We start from the raw sequence: 18,489 nt of genomic DNA, 5'->3' as shown, positions 1-18,489 counted from the left end.
TGCTTTAATTGCAGTAAAAATTTAGTTTTCATATTAAATTCGGAGATCTCCGGTGTTTGTTTTTTTTCGAGTTCACCGATCGAGTGCTGGCTAAACACATCGCGTGCGTGAGTATCATAAAATCAGTGACGTATAAACTGTATGCATATCGCTATTCGCCATACGTCTTGAAACTGTGTATATATCGCTATTCGTCTTACGTCTTGTTTGTAATTCCCGGCTGCGTGAAGGCTGGAAGCTACGTCAACAATCACGATACGATCGGCGAGCTAATACACGCATCATAGGCGCTGGAATTAAATGACAATTGTCTTCGTTTTACCTCATTTGTTTGGCTCAAAATTAAAAGGGGACAATGTGATCAGTAGTTATTAGTGAAAACTAACATTTAAATAGACATCTATTCTTCACACAAATCACACATTATGGCTTTAACCAGAACTTGGTTCACTATGGTTATAAACTGTCCGTGTCCCGAACCTTCTGGCAATATCGAAGTACTTCAATTTGAAGGAAATATTGATGAAAACGATAATTCAAGGAAAGTATATGAGCTACGTAACAAAATGCATTATTGGAAGTCTGAACTTCATGGAATCATTCAAATATTATTAGCAGTAAATAACAATTGCTGACAATTAACAATTTTTGTGGAATTAACATCATCCCCAATATCCTTCAGTTTAATATGACACTGTATGGCAAAATAATTAAGTTACCCAAAAACAAGCATGTCCAAGTGATGTACATGAGTACAAAATGAGAATGTTACACGTAAAAATATATTTCATGGCAGGTCTCGGCTGTTGATGCGTAGTAATAGTAATTGTTAGTAGTGGCTGGTGATGGTAGGAGCTGGTAGGTGACGGTTATAAAGGTGACGGCTCATGATATCAGTTGATTGCAGGTGACGACTCATGATACAGGTGACGGCTCATGATAGCAGGTGACGGTTGGTGATGGCAGGTGATGGCAGGTGATGGACGGTGTTTGCAAGTGATTGTTAGTAGTGGCTGGTGATGGCAGGTAACGGTTGATGGTGGTAGGCAATGGGTTGTGATATCAGTTGATTGCAGGTGACGGCAGGTGAGTGCTGGTGAAGGCTGGTGATGACAGGTAATGGTGGTAATTGCATGTGACGATTTATGATGGTTGGTGACGGTTGCTGATGGTATGTTATGTGTGGATGTAGCAGGTGGTGATGGTGATTGCTGGTGATGGCAGGTGATGGTAGGTGATATTAATTGATAATTATTGCTGTCGGTAGGTGATGGCAATAATGATGGTTAGCGGTAGGTGTTTGCTGGTGGCAGCTGATATTCGCAGGTGATCGATGGGTGGTGGTGGTAGGTGATTGCTGGTGATGGCAGGTGATAGAGGTGGCGGCTAGTAATGACAAGTGATACGTGGTAGACACAGGTGATTGGTAGTGAAGGCTGGTAATGGCAGGTAATGGATTGTGATATAAATTGATGGCAAGTGATGGGTGGTGGTAGCAAGGGATTGCTGGTTATGGCAGGCGAGTTTTGGTGATAGCAATTGATGGCTGGTGACGGTTGGTGATGGCAGGTGATAGGTGGTGGTATCATTTGATGGCTGGTGTAGGCAGGTAATAGCAGGTTACGGCTGGTGATGGAAAGTAATAGATTGTGGTATTAGGTGATTGTTGGTGCCTGCTGGTGATGGCAGGTGCCGTTTGGAGATGGCAGGTGATGAGTGATGATATCAATATTGATGGTTGGTGGTTGGTGACGTGACGGCAGTTGGGGATGGCATGTGATAGCTGATGATGGTAAGTGATAGGTATTGGTAGTAGTAGTGACGGCCGGTGATGGGTGGTGGTAACAGGTGATTGCTGGTGATGGCTGGTAATTGCTGGTGATGGCAGGTGATGGGTGGTGGTAACAGGTAATTGCTGTTGATGGCAGGTGATGGTGGTGGTAACAGGTGATTGTTGGAGATGGTGATATCAAAGGATGGCTGGTGATGGCAGGTGGTGATGGCTGGTGGTAGCAGGGGATTGCTGGTGGCGGCTAGTGATAAGGGGACAGCTGCATGGATATATAAATTGGATGGTTGGTGATGACTGGTGATGATAGGTGATGGCTGGTTTGCGTAGTGATAGTGATTGTTAGTAGGTGACTGCTGGTGGTGACTACTGGTGGTAGCAGATGTTGGCGGGTGATGCGAAGTGAAAATGATTGTTAGTACTAGATGGCTGATGATGGCAGGTGACAGTTGTTGGTAACAGGTGATTGCTGTTGACGGCTGGGGATGACAGGTGATGGGTGGTGGTAACAGGTGATTGGTGACGGCTGGTGATGGCAGGGGATGGTGGTGGTAACAGGTGATTGCTGGTGATGGCTGGTGATGACAGGTGATGGGTGGTGGTAAAAGGTGATTGCTGATGACGGCTGGTGATGGCATGTGATGGGTGGTGGTAACGGTTCATTGCTGGTGACGGCTGGTGATGGCAGGTGATGGGTGGTGGTAACAGGTCATTGCTGGTGACGGCTGGTGATGGCAAGTGACGGGTGGTCGTAACGGGTGATTGCTGGTGACGGCTGGTGATGGGTGGTGGTAACAGGCCTAAGTGTTTGCTTTTGACGGCTGGTGATTGCAAGTGATGGGTGGTGGCAACAGGTGATTGCTGGTGCCGGCTGGTATTGGCAGGTGATGGGAGGTGGTAACAGGTGATTGCTGGTAACGGCTGGTGATGGCAAGTGACGGGTGGTCGTAACGGGTGATTGCTGGTGACGGCTGATGATGGCAGGTGATGGGTGGTGGTAACAGGCCTAAGTGTTTGCTTTTGACGGCTGGTGATTGCAAGTGAGGGGTGGTGCAATAATTATGTGTACCCCGGGGGGTGAATTCTCAAAATGGTCTGCCAAAATCGCTTGCCCCCCTTTGGCCGTGCCAAAAACCTTTGCCCCCCTTTCGACGTGCCAAAAACCTTTGCCCCCCTTTGACGTGCCAAAAATCTTGGCCCCACCCTTACACATGCAAGATTTTGAGGAACCCGGAGTTAAAACCTTAAATTGTCTTAACATATAATGCGAGCGCAGCGAGCAGGAAATTTTGCATATTTGAACGTGTTCGTAACGTTTTCCTACGCCTTTTAGGGCGTAATATAGAAACGGTGCCCAAAATATCTGTGCCAAAATTGCTTGCCCCCTTTGACCTGCCAAAAATCGCTTGACTCCCCCTTTCGACCTGCCAAAAAATGCTGATGGGTGGTGGTAACAGGTGATTGCTGGAGATGGCTGGTGATGGCAGGTGATGGGTGGTGGTAACAGGTCATTTCTGGTGACGGCTGGTAATTGCAGGTGATGGGTGGTCGTAACGGGTGATTGCTGGTGACGGCTGGTGATGGCAAGTGATGGGTGGTGGTAACAGGTGATTGCTGGCGATGGCCGGTGATGGCAGGTGATGGGAGGTGGTAACAGGTGATTGCTGGTAACGGCTGGTGATGGCTGGAGATGGCAGGTGATGGGTGGTGGTAACAGGTGATTGCCGGTGACGGCTGGTGATGACAGGTCATTGCTGGTGACGGCTGGTGATGGCAAGTGATGGGTGGTGGTAACAGGTGATTGCTGGCGATGGTTGGTGATTGCTGGTGGTGGGTGGTGGTAACAGGTGATTTCTGGTGACGGCTGGTGATGGCAGGTGATGTGTGGTGGTAACAGGTCATTTCTGGTGACGGCTGGTAATTGCAGGTGATGGGTGGTCGTAACAGGTGATTGCTGGTGACGTCCGGGGATGGCAAGTGATGGGTGGTGGTAACAGGTTATTGCTAGTGACGGCTGGTGATGGCAAGTGATGGGTGGTGGTAACAGGTGATTGCTGGTGACGGCTGGTGATTGCAGGTGATGGCAAGTGATGGGTGGTGGTAACAGGTCATTGCTGGTGACGGCTGGTGATGGCAAGTGATGGGTGGTGGTAACAGGTTATTGCTAGTGACGGCTGGTGATGGCAAGTGATGGGTGGTGGTAACAGGTCATTGCTGGTGACGGCTGGTGATGGCAAGTGATGGGTGGTGGTAACAGGTTATTGCTAGTGACGGCTGGTGATGGCAAGTGATGGGTGGTGGTAACAGGTGATTGCTGGTGACGGCTGGTGACGGCTGGTGATGGCATGTGATGGGTGGTGGTAACAGGTGATTGCTGGTGACGGCTGGTGATTGCAGGTGATGGCAAGTGATGGGTGGTGGTAACATGTCATTGCTGGTGACGGCTGGTGATGGCAAGTGATGGGTGGTGGTAACAGGTTATTGCTGGTGACGGCTGGTGATGGCAAGTGATGGGTGGTGGTAACAGGTTATTGCTAGTGACGGCTGGTGATGGCAAGTGATGGGTGGTGGTAACAGGTGATTGCTGGTGACGGCTGGTGACGGCTGGTGATGGCATGTGATGGGTGGTGGTAACAGGTTATTGCTGGTGACGGCTGACGGCTGGTGATGGCAAGTGATGGGTGGTGGTAACAGGTCATTGCTGGTGACGGTTGGTGATGGCAGGTGATGGATGGTCGTAACGGGTGATTGCTGGTCACCCCTGGTGATGGCAGGTGATAGGTGGTCTTAACGGGTATTGCTGGTGACGGCTGGTGATGGCAGGTAATGGGTGGTGCTAACAGGTGATTGCTGGTGCCGGTGACGGCTGGTGATTGCAGGTGATGGTTGGTCGTAATGGGTGATTGCTGGTGATGGCAAGTGATGGGTGGTGGTAACGGTTCATTGCTGGTGACGGCTGTTTACGGCAGGTGATGGATGGTGGTAACAGGTCATTGCTGGTGACGGCTAGTGATGGCAGGTGATGGGTGCATGGTCGTAACGGCGATTGCTGGTGACGGCTGGTAATTGCAGGTGATGGGTGGTAGTGGGCGGTGGTAACAGGTGATTGCTGATGACGGCTGGTGATTCCAAGTGATTGGTGCATGGTCGTAACGCACAGTGTCATCGCCCCGATATCTTCATGGTAGAAATCGCCATGGTAGGTTGAATCCACAGCCACGCATGGCCATTTTATTCCACCTTTAATATGAGACGCAGTAGCCAAGTGACCTGACTAAGGCTACTGACAATAGCCGGGGTAATTGATTTCTCGATGTGTGAGTAAGCTTGTATACGACATTGCGGTCAATGGTCATACTGCCTCCACTGGAGTAGTGAGTGCAGCTATAGCCTGCGCGCTGTAGTCCATACAGGACCAACGCAATATAAAATTATAATTTTGGTCAGATTTTGAATTCAAGACTCACGGCCTTTTCTCAAAGCGCAAACTAACGACTATCATATCTGTTCAACACGTATTTTCAAGTGTATGAGACCAGATCTGGTTTCTTGAGACGAAATCATTTACGGGAGATATTCATCATTTTCCACCCCGGTATCCGAAGATTTTCGTCTGATATCAAAATCGTGCATAGCAATTCACGTGTATCGATCCCGGGTATTTATTTTAGTATCTCTGCTGCACCAAATAATTATTAACCAGGCGATGTCGGTGTGTAACGGGAGATTGCTGGTGATGGCAGGTAATGGGTGTTGGTAACAGGTGATTGCTGGTGACGGCCGGTGATGGCAGGTGATGGCAGGTGATAGGTGGTGGTAACAGGTCATTGCTGGAGATGGCTGGTGATAGCAGGTGATGGCAAGTGATGGGTGGTGGTAACAGGTGATTGCTGGAGATGGCTGGTGATGGCAGGTGATGGCAAGTGATGGGTGGTGGTAACAGGTGATTGCTGGAGATGGCTGGTGATGGCAGGTGATGGCAAGTGATGGGTGGTGGTAACAGGTCATTGCTGGTGACGGCTGGTGATTGCAGGTGATGGGTGGTGGTAACAGGTGATTGCTGGTGACGGCTGGTGATGGCAGGTGATGGCAAGTGATGGGTGGTGGTAACAGGTCATTGCTGGTGACGGCTGGTGATTGCAGGTGATGGCAAGTGATGGGTGGTGGTAACAGGTCATTGCTGGTGACGGCTGGTGATTGCAGGTGATGGGTGGTGGTAACAGGTGATTGCTGGTGACGGCTGGTGATGGCAAGTGATGGGTGGTGGTAACAGGTGATTGCTGGTGACGGCTAGTGATGGCAGGTGGTAACAGGTGATTGCTGATGACGGCTGGTGATGGCAGGTGATGGGTGGTGGTAACAGGTGATTGCTGGTGACGGCTGGTGATGGCAGGTGGTAACAGGTGATTGCTGATGACGGCTGGTGATGGCAGGTGATGGGTGGTGGTAACAGGTGATTGCTGGTGACGGCTGGTGATGGCAGGTGGTAACAGGTGATTGCTGATGACGGCTGGTGATTGCAGGTGATGGGTGGTGGTAACAGGTGGTAACAGGTGATGGCTGGTGATGGCAGGTGATGGGTGGTGGTAACAGGTGATTGCTGGTGACGGCTGGTGATGGCAGGTGGTAACAGGTGATTGCTGATGACGGCTGGTGATGGCAGGTGATGGGTGGTGGTAACAGGTGATTGCTGGTGACGGCTGGTGATGGCAGGTGATGGGTGGTGGTAACAGGTCATTGCTGGTGACGGCTGGTGATGGCAGGTGATGGGTGGTCGTAACGGGTGATTGCTGGTGACGGCCGGTGATGGGTGGTGGTAACAGGTGATTGCTGGAGATGGCTGGTGATTGCAGGTGATGGGTGGTCGTAACGGGTGATTGCTGGTGACGGCTGGTGATGGCAAGTGATGGGTGGTAGTTAACAGGTGATTGCTGGTGACGGCTGGTGATGGCAGGTGATGGGTGGTGGTAACAGGTGATTGCTGGTGACGGTTGGTGATGACAGGTCATTGCTGATGACGGTTGGTGATGACAGGTCATTGCTGGTGACGGCTGGTGATGGCAGGTGATGGGTGGTGGTAACAGGTCATTGCTGGTGACGGCCGGTGATGGCAGGTGATGGGTGGTGGTAACAGGTGATTGCTGGTGACGGCTTGTGATGGCAGGTGATGGGCGGTGGTAACAGGTGATTGCTGGTAACGGCCGGTGATGGCAAGTGATGGATGGTGGTAACAGGTGATTGCTGGAGATGGCTGGTGATGGCAGGTGATGGGTGTATGGTCGTAACAGGTGATTGCTGGTGACGGCCGGTGATGGCAAGTGATGGGTGGTGGTAACAGGTGATTGCTGGTGACGGCCGGTGATGGCAAGTGATGGATGGTGGTAACAGGTGATTGCTGGAGATGGCTGGTGATGGCAGGTGATGGGTGGTGGTGGTAACAGGTCATTGCTGGTGACGGCTGGTGATTGCAGGTGATGGGTGGTCGTAACGGGTGATTGCTGGTGACGGCTGGTGATGGCAAGTGATGGGGATAGTAACAGGTGATTGCTGGTGACGGTTGGTGATGACAGGTCATTGCTGATGACGGTTGGTGATGACAGGTCATTGCTGGTGACGGCTGGTGATGGCAGGTGATGGGTGGTGGTAACAGGTGATTGCTGGTGACGGCTGGTGATGGCAGGTGATGGGCGGTGGTAACAGGTCATTGCTGGTGACGGCTGGTGATTGCAGGTGATGGGTTTATGGTCGTAACAGGTGATTGCTGGTGACGGCTGGTGATGGCAAGTGATGGGTGGTGGTAACAGGTGATTGCTGGTGACGGCCTGTGATAGCAAGTGATGGGTGGTGCTAATATGTGATTGCTGGTGACGGCTGGTGATGGCTGGTGGTGGCAGGTGATGGGTGGTGGTAACAGGTCATTGCTGGTGATGGCAGGTGATGGGTGGTGGTAACATGTGATTGCTGGTGATGGCTGGTGGTGGCAGGTGATGGGTGGTGGTAACAGATCATTACTGGTGACGGCTGGTGATGGCAGGTGATGGGTGGTAGTAACAGGTGATTGCTGACGACGGTTGGTGATGGTTGGTCGTAACGGATGATTGCTGGTGACCACTTGTGATGGCAGGTGATGGGTGGTCTTAACGGGTATTGCTGGTGACGGCTGGTGATGGGTGGTCTTAACGGGTATTGCTGGTGACGGCTGGTGATGGCAAGTGATGGGTGGTGGTAACGGGTCATTGCTGGTGACCACTGGTGATGGCAGGTAATGGGTGGTGGTAACAGGTGATTGCTGGTGACGGCTGGTGATGGCAGGTGATGGATGGTAGTAACAGGTGATTGCTGGTGACGGCTAGTGATGGCAGGTGATGGATGGTAGTAACAGGTGATTGCTGGTGACGGCTAGTGATGGCAGGTGATGGGTGGTCGTAACGGGTGATTGCTGGTGACGGCTGGTGATGGCAGGTCATTGCTGATGACGGTTGGTGATGACAGGTCATTGCTGGTGACCGCTGGTGATGGCAGGTGATGGGTGGTGGTAACAGGTCATTGCTGGTGACGGCTGGTGATGGCAGGTGATGGGTGGTCGTAAAGGGTGATTGCTGGTGACCACTGGTGATGGCAGGTGATGGGTGGTCTTAACAGGTATTGCTGCATGCTGTTGACGGCTGGTGATGGCAAGTGATGGGTGGTCGTAACGGGTCATTGCAGTTAGGGCAGTTGATGGGTTTTGGTAACTGGTGATTGCTGGTGACGGCTGATGACAGTTGGAGATGGCAGGTTACTGGATGGTGATAGTAAGCAACGTGTTGTGAAATCAATTAATGGTTGGTAATGGCAAGTGAGGGGTGGTGGTAGCAAATAGTCACTAGAGATAGCACGTGCTGGGTGGTATGATTGCAGGTGATTTGTGGTGACGGCTGGTAATGGCAGATGATTGATGATGATACCAATTGATAGCTGGTGACGGTTGGTCATTAATTGGTGGTGGTATCAGTTGAATTCAGCTGATGGCAGGTGATTGTTGGGATGGTAAATTACCATGGTAAGCAGGTGATTGCTGGTAACGGTTGGTGATAGTATGTGACCACTGGTGATTGCAGATGATAGATTATAATTTCAATATTAATAATAATATATGATGATGGCTGGTGATGGGAGGTTTTAGTGGTGATGGCCAGGATGGGTGCTGGTGTTAGCAGGTGATTGCTGTTGCTGGCATGTGACGGCTGGTGATGGCACTGAGGTGATGGGCCGTGGTATCAATAATTGATGGCTCTTGACAGCTGGTGATGGCATATGATGGGTACGGTCGTTGTAGTAAGTGATTGCTGATCACGACTGGTAATGGGGTGATGGGTAGTAATATGAATTGATGGCTGGTGATGGCAGGTGAAGGCTGGTGATGGCAGGTGATGGTTGGCGATAGTGAGTGATTGACGGGTGGTGATAGCAGGTGATTGCTGATGATTGCAGGCATTGGCTGTTGATGGCAGGTGGTGGATGGTGATGGTTAGTGATGGGTAGGGATAGCAGGTGATTTCTGGTGAAGGCTGGTGATGCCAGGTGTATGGGTGGTGGTAATTGATGGCTTGACGCCCTGGCGCCGCTAATATAGCAAACACAAAACGTTTTAATGATGTTTTGAAAAGGTTTTAAAATGTATTATGTTTTCTGGATAGAGTTCAGAACAGTGGCGCAGCGTGGGTCATCACATTGGTGGTGGTGGTGGTGGTGGAGGGGGGCGACCATGATGGGGGGGGGGCACTGGATCTGATTGGGGCACAAGTCGTTTTCGGCAATTTTCCTATGGGATTTTTTAAAATTTCAGATTGATGATTGGGAGGGGGGGGACGTTCCCCCGTGCCCCTATGAGGCTACTCCACTTGTTCAGAATACATTACAATTGAATCTCCAGTCGCCATTCTCACAATCCATTTTCTTCGGTAAAAGACACTATAAGAAATGGAAATGAATCATATTGAATGACCTTTCCATTGCAGTCGACATAAATAATTAACTAAACATGAATAACTAAATAACCATATTATACAAATATTGACAGCTATGATGGGCATGGTTAAAATGACCCGAGACGTAGCCGAGGGGCATAGTTAAGGTTTTGAGATCAACACGGGCCTATAATTTTAACCATACCCCGAATAAAAAGCAGTCAAATTTTGTTTTATATACCAAATCTTAAGATTCTTGTCATCTGTTTGGTGCCAAGCATCGATAAGTGGGAAGAGAAATTAATAGTTTCAATGCGAAAACATTAACGCGTGCGTAATATCATTTGATGCTAGGAGCCCAGATGGCAGGAATCTTTAGATTGGGTATATAATTTAAGCTATTTTACATTAAATAGTATTAAAAATATTTTTTTCAAAGCAAGACACACCAAAATCACAAAAATGTAGATTATCATACTAGGCCTACTTCCCTAGATCTGAACCCCAAAGGTCAAATCTGGAGTAAAAGGAATTACAGCGGGAAGTTTAAATTGCCAATATCAGCATGTGTGTAAATGTGTGTCATTATTCGGCTTACTCCAAGACTACAAGTTTGTCATTTTAGGGGATTTTAGGTCAAGTACCGGTACACAATCAAAAAGATTTTTTCTTTTGTCAAAAGAGACTTATCAAGCATGAGAAAATTATATAGTAAAAATAAAAAAGGAAAAAAAATATGGAACGCTTCACGATTTTGCGTGTCATCCTTGCGCAGGGGCCATGCTAATCTTCTCTGTATCGTTCCAATTTTAGTATATGTGCTGCCGAAGCAAGCACGACTAAAGTGTTTTCAGTGGCTGTATTTATATCGTTGAAAAACGCCGAATATATATTCATTAGTGTATTATATCAAAAACGTTGTTATAACGTAGCGGTTTGTCTCTAATAATCGACAGAGGGCGCTCGATAGTGACCACCAGGTAGTGCAAGTCACGTTTGACAAAGTGAATTTAAATTACCCGCCTCTATAATGCGTGCAGAATTGCTTAACTAATCTGCTGTTGAAACCTGTTTGGCTCAAAATACATGCATGTTATCATACAGAAACATATATAGGCTAGTCTGTATAAATTCTCCTCAAAAGGAATCAAAACGCCCCGACTAGCAATGTCAGACATAAAAGCAAAACTTGAAACTCAAGAAATACTACATTAATGCCCGTCGGCTCTACGTTTTAAAAACTTATCTTGTTTTAAAAAATTGAAACAAATGAAACACAAAATTGAAACCATGATTGAAACATTTGGAACAATTTCACTTTCCCGTTTCCGCGGCACCTGCCGATAGTTCTCTGTCAATCTTTTACCCCGGGGTAAAAGGTTTGCTACATAGTTAAACAAATGATAGCGACAAGTTATAATTTATTGTGCAATGAAATAAGTTCTTATTTTTGTACATCGTGCGTAGCATAAGACAAGGTAGTTGATTGGATAAAATTTGGTAAATGTCCTATTTCTCGCTAGCGATCCTCGATATTTAGCCGATTGATTCAGTATGAACTGCAATATTTTGCATTAAAAAGTCAATCTACTATACTAATTTTTTGTACGCAGTATTAGCACTTGCCTATATTTTAAAATGAGGGCGCATACGTTTGAGCAATTTTAGGCTATTTTGACTTCGTCTCGATCTCATTTCTCATCCATCGTCCATGATCCATCGCGTTTACAATGAAGGGTGAAAAAGTTTAGGTGGGTGAAAGTAAAACTCTTTTGAACTTCTCTAAATACAGGTAAAATGAGACAAATTCTATTTCAAACAAAAGTATGTATGTCAGAGATCTAACGTGAACAAAGCTATCTTATATTGACAGAGTTTTATGTGTGCTGAGAGTCTTGACTCTGATTGTTGTGGTGCAGTGCATGTAGACCGAATAATCAGTCCCCAATACAAAATTCACTTGCTGACATTAACCTGTATAGACCTTTTTCTCAGACGTCACCAATCAATCGATATTGGGGTCCAGCATTCGAGTCATCAGCACCCAACGCAAATACCGGCGCCGGCTGCTGCGATCAACTTTATGCGCCACGCTAGGCGTCCTGCACGGAATTGCCAGCTCGCAGTACGCGTTTAGTTCGCCACGGTGTAAAAAGTAAACAAAATTGTGAAACAAAACAAAGATTGAATTTTAAATAGCATCGCGGTTTTTCCGTATCTTTTGTATTTTATGGCATCAAAACAAACTGGAACAATGGTAACTAGTATACAGAGTCCGTTTAATTTTAAACAATTATTTTATGGAAGCTAAAGTGAAATATGACAAAACAGATGAGAAAATACGCAGTATTTGGTGTTTTTACACCGTGGACACGTGAGAAACGCACGTGTTGTTTGTTTACATCTCAGACCCCAATATCGATTAGGTGACGTCATCAGAAAAAGGTCTATATGGGGACTGAATGGGTTTTAACGGCAATTTGAATGGCAAACATTATGTCACTTTTGAGTTGCACTAGTACTCACTTGGATATATAACACACTCCAAATTGTTGCTTGCATTAACAGAAAAGGTTTAAGACATGTGGTTCCCGGTGGGTTCAGTTTGTATTTAAAGGTAGGACGTATGACCGTTCCAGGATTTGAAAATGACCCCCTATTTCACGGGGAATCAAGGACATTTGCAGCAATTTACCCCCTATTTTGCCCGAAATCAAGGACAATTTACCACCAAATTTTCATTTCACCCCCTTATCACGGGGAATCAAGGACATTTTTTCCGAAAAAATACCCCTATTTTTACCATTTCAAGGACTCTTTTGAATTCTGCCCCATATTTCATGAGGAAATGAGGACAATTTTTTCGGAAAAATACCCTATAAATTTTTCCCTTTAACTCCAGATAAAACTGCATTGTTATAACAGAAATCAGATCGGTAAAACACGGACGACAGTCCTAGAAATACACCCTATTTCCTATTTCACAGACAATTTTGCTCCAAAACACCCCTAATTTGGCAAATCGCAGACAATTTTGTCCTCGAAAATTCCGTGGATATTTCTTGAAAAGTACCCCTAATTGGAACCATCATGCGTACACATTGTCAGTGAAGACTGAACCCACCGGGATGTGGTTAAGGAATGTTCTCTGTATTCGTAAACCATGTGACTTGGGGATGATTTGAAGTGACCTCCACTTGAGATGAGTCTGGTATTTATTCCTAGCTATTATGTAAAAAGAGACATGTATCAGCCGACAAGTGCATCGTTTTGATACGGATGTACACATATGATAAAAGAACAATTTTCGATGGTATCAATCCCAGAAAAAATGTATACATCATCTATCTCTGAATGGCCTTCTATCAGCTCCATCCACCCATGTTTCTCAATCTTGTCAATGTCATCAAACTATAATATTGTTTTCCTTTTTCTTCCTAATAGGTGTACTGCTTGGAAAATCTGGAAATCCAAAAGATGACATGCAAGCCAGATTATGATCTTCTTTAAAATGACGGCATGATCAATAAATAATGTGCCATGTTACAAAAAGCTGAAGGTATTCAGATTTGTGCATCACAACACATGAAGCTATCAGCTGGCAGTGGGTGGATGTCTAAGCCCAGGAAGCCTTGCAATCAAAAGGTAAGGGTAGCAGGGTACATCAAATGCGGTAAAGAGCACCCTGCTCTGCGAGTTGATGAAGTTGTCTGTTCATTCAAACTCGTTGCCGGTTTGATGTAAATTTAACCCTGAATTGCTCGCTGTGAAATGAAACTGTTCACAAAAAAAAAGCACCAAATATTAATTAATTAGGCATGGTATTTTAGTGACCCATCCAGGGTTCGAATTCGGCTGTATCGCAAAGCAGTTTGCTCCATATTTTGAAGTAACTGCTACCCAATTTTACATTTGTATAGCACTTTTATAGTGCTTTAGTATTATGAGGAATTGGCCAAAAAACTGCTATGCACATTTTTTAAACGAATTTGAACCCTGGACTCATCACATCAAAACCAACCACTGTGTGGCTGGCTTCCTTTTCAGATAACAATGAAAGACGTTGAGAAAATATAAAAGAAAATAAAAAAAAATTAGCTTGTTTTGCCTCATAAAAGTAAGGTGTCATTTTAAAGCTAAAAAACAGCAGTTTATCCTAGTGTTTAATTTAAAATCTCCATTTTCATTTGTGAAGCCAAGTGGTTGGTTTTGATGTGATGGGTCACATTTACTCTTTCGTGTATACAATGTAGTATAGACAAAGTTAAACATGCATATAATACTGGTTCGATTATAGTACCACACATTTTTAGGAGGTGGGAATATACTCAAATTCATTTTCCCCTGGTTTTGGAAAGTCCCTGGACCTAGAGCTAAATGCTAGTATCATCTACAGTATGGTTGATTAAAAAAAATAAAAATTTGTGCATTGAATTTGTATCCATTTTGAAATCATTTAGAGTATGACATGAACACATAACTTTTCATATTGAAAACACAAACAACTAAATTTTTTTTTGTGTGTATATGATTTCAAATGTAATGGCAACATACTAGCTCGTATTCTGCATTCTTCATACTATTGGCCTATATAACTGTAATGTCGTTGGGTTACACAGAAAAAAAATACATTGAACATGTTTTCTCACTTCCCACAGAATTTCCTCGATTGGAAGAAAAGATGTTAAAATGGAAAATTGGAAATCAAGTATATAAAAAGCACTTGTAATGGTCTCTCACACCCCTGTCGGAGGGAGTTGTCAAAATCGGTATAGCCATCTGCCGAGATATGTGAGTGCACATGTAAAAGGCAGAACTTCAGCCCATCCAAACTGCCTGTCAACAGGATGATTGACTAACTTAGACAATAGCCTTGAATATTTCATTTATTTCCTTTGTTGTCATTGATACATTACAGGTAAAGTGACAATGATAAACTACAGAGGAATCACTTGACTATGTATCACAATGTGATAAGAAGTATGCGAGATTCAACTGGTTATTTGCGAATCAATGACAAGTGCTGCAGGCTCATTAAAAATGGTAAATATCATTGGAGGTAATGTCACAGATAGTGACATCAAACAGGCAAGCTGACAGCAGTGGTAGGAAAGCATACAACCTACAATGGACAAGGAGTCAAAGATGCTGTGGAATAGGTAAGTAGAGTTTATGAATAGAGGCCGTCAGCCTTTTCCGATCGTTCCGCCATCTTGTGGGTACTGCCGTTCTGCATGTCATGCGTTAGGCATTACGCCCTCGATTACACGGAAGTCGCAGCGTGGACGCACCTCTTCAGTCAAGCGCCAACACGGTGATCTTAGCAACAAGGCACTCTGTACCCACAAGATGGCGGCGTTGACGTCACAATGACTACCTCTATTCTATTCTGGGCCCTCTCTCTCACTCTCTTTCTCTCTCTCAACTCTGACGAACCTTGCGGGTGAATCTGTAAGGACCATTCGTATTAATACTTTAGTCACAGATTTCTTCTATTTAATCCAAAGATTCACGTAGATGCAAAGCCAAGAAACCAAACTCTTACAACTGGTGCCCTAAGAGTATCTTACATTATATAATATCATAAAATATCTTAGCCATGCATGAAAAAGAGAGAAAAACCAGACTTTATACTGGGATGCGCTATCACACCTCAACAGATTTATATGTAGACTAAAAGTAATATAACATTTTAATAAACTTATGGAATTATTTGCCATATAGTTTTGTGTTTATGTGCTTAACCATTGACATCATCAAAATTTAATCAATCTTGGCTTCACCCCTGTTTAAAAACAAACAAACCAAAACAATAACACCCCCTCAGTTGCAAGTAAAAATGTGTACATGTATAAAGGCGGGTGTCTTGTTTTCTTTTTTCTGTTGGCAGCAGGTTTAAGAGCTGATCAGTGGACTGCATGTCTTCAGTGTAGGAATGGACCAGTCTGATTGTTACTGCAATGTCTGAGAAACCACTTGAATAACAACATACAAGGTACGTTGAAGGTGAATTATCTGTGAGTCAGTACTTGAATTGTTGCATGAAGTATAAATTCAAGAAAACTAGACTTCAGTATCGAGAGCCGGGGGCATGCTTATAGCCTTTGGGTAATGAAGTTTTAGCATCTGAAGTATGAACTTACTGCACCACAATCATTGTAAGGCTAGTGTTTATGAGGTGTCCAGTGTGACTATGGCCCATTGGCAGTTGAGAGTTGTAAATTGCCTGCTCAGTGCCAGAAGTGGGTAAGTGCAACAGGTGCCATTTTAAGCTGCATGAGTACAGTATAATGTGTGTAAATTGCCAAATATTCACAAGGCAGCTATTGCACTTACCCACTCACCCACTACACACTGGCACTGAGCAGTTACAATATGTCAGGCTAGTGGTAACAAGACTAGAAAAAAATATTACATGCCTGGCCTTAGTCAAATCTCATCTCAAGGCACCAATCTAGATGTCAAGCATATTGATTAGAAAAAAAAAAACACCTGGTGAATATAGCGCCAAAATACTTGCATGCCATCACCATGTGTATTTATTAGAGTAGACAATTAGAGAGTAAAAAGATAGGAATTGTTGTTTTTACCATCATCTGTCATGTTATCAGGCATGAGAATTTTCAGTTTAAAAACTGAATTCAGGTTTTTTTAAAGTCAATATTTCCACAACTTTATTTAATTTCAGCCTATTTTTGGTACTTTTTGCTCAATTTCACACACATTTTTTTTTTTTTTTTTTCAGTTTTTTAGGAAAATGCCTGTGTTACAGATGATATAGGCAAGTCCATGCGCCGGTATTCACTGTGATAAAATATTGGACCTGCCACATAAAAGAAGATATGGAAAAAACTAGATTAAGAATTCAGGGTTCTTAGGGGTCATGGCAAACCTGGAAAGTCAGGGAATTTTGGGTTTGTTTTTTCCAGGCCGAAAGTTAGGGAATTGGAATATTTTGATACCTTATATTATTTTTTTCCGTTGTTAAAATGATAGCAACAGGTAGCTTGGTTTTTAAAGTTTTGAGAAAGTTTTACACACAAATACAAAGTTAACAAGTATAATTTTGACCAAAAATGGGCAGCAACAGGATATTGCCTCAGAATGTCACACATAGGGCTTCTCACAGAGGTCAAAAGTCAGGGAATATTTCCTTAAAAGGTAATGGAAAGTCATGGTGGTCAGAAAGTGTAAATGAAATGGCTAAAAAGTTACCCAATTGTGTTTTCTTATTCTTGTTACAGGTCTTTTGTCCAAGTGCCAGGTGCAATCCAATTTCTTCACTGTGAATACATAATATTCAATCAACAGAATATTGGTGGTGTCGGGATATGGCTACAGTGTACCAGGAGCAAGAAGAACAAATAAGGAGCAAGGTTTTCTTTTAAGAAGCATGTTTTGTGAAATACTTTTGGAACAAACCAGAAGATTGATGAAGCCCTATACTACTGTTTGTATCTATAGTTTATTCTCACACACAACATGTACATTTGAAAGTAACGAGTCCCACAAGCGTATAATTTTGTAAACTATGCACTGCTTGGAAAATTTGAACACAATGATGTTACCAAGCAGCTGGCCACTAAGCCCCCCCAAAAAAAAAAAAAACCCTGTTTTATTGACCCGACTGACCCAGATTAAGCATTTTGGAGAGAATTTTGTTGTTACTTTTTGCAAAAGTCATGTAAATTCAGCCTTTTTTTGGCCATATTTTGACTGAAAATTTTTGCCAAATTTTCAAGCTTTTGCTGATATTAGCCTCCAGAAAAAAATCCTGACAAACTGACCCTACTTGAAAAGTCCATCCGCCCGTAAAACGGCTTTTTTTCTTAGTCACCTGAAGGTAAAATCTTCTGCATAGTATGCACATGCATTGACACTTGTGACAGGCATGTACACCTGAGTCTGAGAATTCACTATAATAGCTAAAATAGTTTTTGCTGACCTCTTCCTCTCCATCCGTAACAAAACCAGAAGTGGGTCAACATCAATGTATAGAATTTCAAATAGAACCCTTCACATACCTTCATCAATCTTTTGTTTTTTTCCCTAACAGGTCAAACTTCCAATGCATGTATCCATATAAAACATGCTTTGGCGTGTCAAGTTGAGAGTGACGCCATGTTGGATTTTGCAGTGGCAGATTCGAATTGGTGCGTTTACATGGTTGCATCGCCATCAAATAGCCCTTATACGTGTGTGTGTATTTCTTGTGGGATTAGGTTAGTGCGCAATTCAAATCTGCCACTGTGAAATCCAACATGGGGTTACTCTTACAGACTAACATTCCTTGTTCAGCTATAATTGAGATGCCATTTTTTATGACCTGATTCAGTTGATCAAAGAGGTCCCTGTATCACTATTTGCAATATATAATTATAATGGGGCCTCTGACAAAACTGAATCATGGAAGTTAAGTGTTCATTTTAAAAATTTACTGTAATTTGTGATGTAATGAGCAAGATGGAACCAAATCATGTCGGTAAAGATCTTGTGAGATTAAGAATAAGGCTGTGTCAATCGATATAAAGTATTTGGTAACTGAAGGCTTAGAATTTGTACCATAATGCAAGAATCAAGTTTGATTATGAATATATTTCTGTGTGAATCATTACATTCTCACAAATTACCTTCTGTGTGGATTATATGATCAACTTTCATTCAAGCAAAGTTTTCAATTCACCGATTTTTGTTGAATTCTAACCCTAATATCTCAAATTTTGATGGGTTATACCATATGAAATAACAAAA

General features: G+C 44.2%; 1 long non-coding RNA gene and 1 other non-coding gene across 2 annotated transcripts; one reads left to right on the top strand and one right to left on the bottom strand.

Moving 5' to 3' along the window:
- Positions 1-10,468: 10,468 nt before the first annotated feature.
- On the bottom strand, positions 10,469-10,575 carry LOC140153867 (U6 spliceosomal RNA). The gene has a single exon (XR_011859199.1). It is a non-coding gene; the product is annotated as a U6 spliceosomal RNA (small nuclear RNA).
- Positions 10,576-11,469: 894 nt separating this feature from the next.
- LOC140151940 (uncharacterized) lies at positions 11,470-14,891 on the top strand. The gene is made up of 3 exons (XR_011859004.1): positions 11,470-11,530; positions 13,183-13,383; positions 14,657-14,891. It is a non-coding gene; the product is annotated as an uncharacterized lncRNA (long non-coding RNA).
- The last annotated feature ends 3,598 nt before the right edge of the window (positions 14,892-18,489 follow it).

The sequence above is a fragment of the Amphiura filiformis genome, chromosome 5, assembly GCF_039555335.1.
Source record: "Amphiura filiformis chromosome 5, Afil_fr2py, whole genome shotgun sequence".
Classification (NCBI taxonomy): domain Eukaryota; kingdom Metazoa; phylum Echinodermata; class Ophiuroidea; order Amphilepidida; family Amphiuridae; genus Amphiura; species Amphiura filiformis.
The sequence above is the reverse complement of the archived record's forward strand: the minus strand, read 5'-3'. Positions and strand labels throughout refer to the sequence as shown.